Here is a 1,703-nt window from a genome sequence, read left to right as displayed (position 1 = left end):
GGATACCTCGGGCGAAAAGCCGGCCTCTGACGGCGGAGCTCCGCACTTTCGAATATTTTCTATTTCCCCCTCCGGGCGGCCGACGGCAGTTGGGAAGGCCGCCCGAGAGGCGCCCGGGGCGGATACCTCGGGCGAAAAGCCGGCCTCTGACGGCGGAGCTCCGCACTTTCGAATATTTTCTATTTCCCCCTCCGGGCGGCCGACGGCAGTTGGGAAGGCCGCCCGAGAGGCGCCCGGGGCGGATACCTCGGGCGAAAAGCCGGCCTCTGACGGCGGAGCTCCGCACTTTCGAATATTTTCTATTTCCCCCTCCGGGCGGCCGACGGCAGTTGGGAAGGCCGCCCGAGAGGCGCCCCGGGGCGGATACCTCGGGCGAAAAGCCGGCCTCTGACGGCGGAGCTCCGCACTTTCGAATATTTTCTATTTCCCCCTCCGGGCGGCCGACGGCAGTTGGGAAGGTCGCCCGAGAGGCGCCCCGGGGCGGATACCCCGGGCGAAAAGCCGGCCTCTGACGGCGGAGCTCCGCACTTTCGAATATTTTCTATTTCCCCCTCCGGGCGGCTGACGGCAGGTGGGAAGGCCGCCCATTCATTTTCAATGGCGGAGGTACCAGGGGTGCCGCTGAGGGTACCAGGGGTGCCGCTGAGGGTACCAGGGGTGCAGCTGAGGGTACCAGGGGTGCCGCTGAGGGTACCAGGGGTGCCGCTGAGGGTACCAGGGGTACGGCTGAGGGTACCAGGGGTGCCGCTGAGGGTACCAGGGGTGCCGCTGAGGGTACCAGGGGTGCCGCTGAGGGTACCAGGGGTGCCGCTGAGGGTACCAGGGGTTCGGCTGAGGGTACCAGGGGTACGGCTGAGGGTACCAGGGGTGCCGCTGAGGGTACCAGGGGTGCCGCTGAGGGTACCAGGGGTGCGGCTGAGGGTACCAGGGGTAAGGCTGAGGGTACCAGGGGTGCCGCTGAGGGTACCAGGGGTGCGGCTGAGGGTACCAGGGGTAAGGCTGAGGGTACCAGGGGTAAGGCTGAGGGTACCAGGGGTAAGGCTGAGGGTACCAGGGGTACGGCTGGAGGTACCAGGGGTAAGGCTGGAGGTACCAGGGGTAAGGCTGGAGGTACCAGGGGTAAGGCTGGAGGTACCAGGGGTTAGGCTGGAGGTACCAGGGGTAAGGCTGGGGGTACCAGGGGTAAGGCTGAGGGTACCAGGGGCGAAGCTGGCTGGGGGTACCAGGGGTTGGGCTGAGGGTACCAGGGGTTGGGCTGAGGGTACCAGGGGTAAGGCTGAGGGTACCAGGGGCGAAGCTGGCTGGGGGTACCAGGGGTGTTGCTGAGGGTACCAGGGGTGCCGCTGAGGGTACCAGGGGTTAGGCTGGGGGTACCAGGGGTTGAGCTGAGGGTACCAGGGGTAAGGCTGAGGGTACCAGGGGTGTTGCTGGGGGTACCAGGGGTCGCCATTCATTTTCAATGGGGGAGGTACCAGGGGTAGGGCTGGGGGTACCAGGGGTAAAGAGCGGACCGGCTCGCCGGCCGAGCGTGGCCGAAAAAGAGGCCTCCTGGCCGGATTGAGAAATTAAAAAAATTCCCCCATTCATTTTCAATGGCGGGGGTACCAGGGGTATGCAGTACCGATTTTGGTCGTTAGGGGCGCTGTAGTAGGTAAACCAGATATGGGGAGTTAGGGGGTCAAGAAGGCTAAAAGGCTTAGAAA

This window comes from Hippocampus guttulatus, unplaced genomic scaffold (genome assembly GCF_054856545.1).
Source record: "Hippocampus guttulatus isolate MCC_2025c unplaced genomic scaffold, RoL_Hgut_1.0 HiC_scaffold_137, whole genome shotgun sequence".
Classification (NCBI taxonomy): Eukaryota; Metazoa; Chordata; class Actinopteri; order Syngnathiformes; family Syngnathidae; genus Hippocampus; species Hippocampus guttulatus.
The sequence above is the reverse complement of the archived record's forward strand: the minus strand, read 5'-3'. Positions refer to the sequence as shown.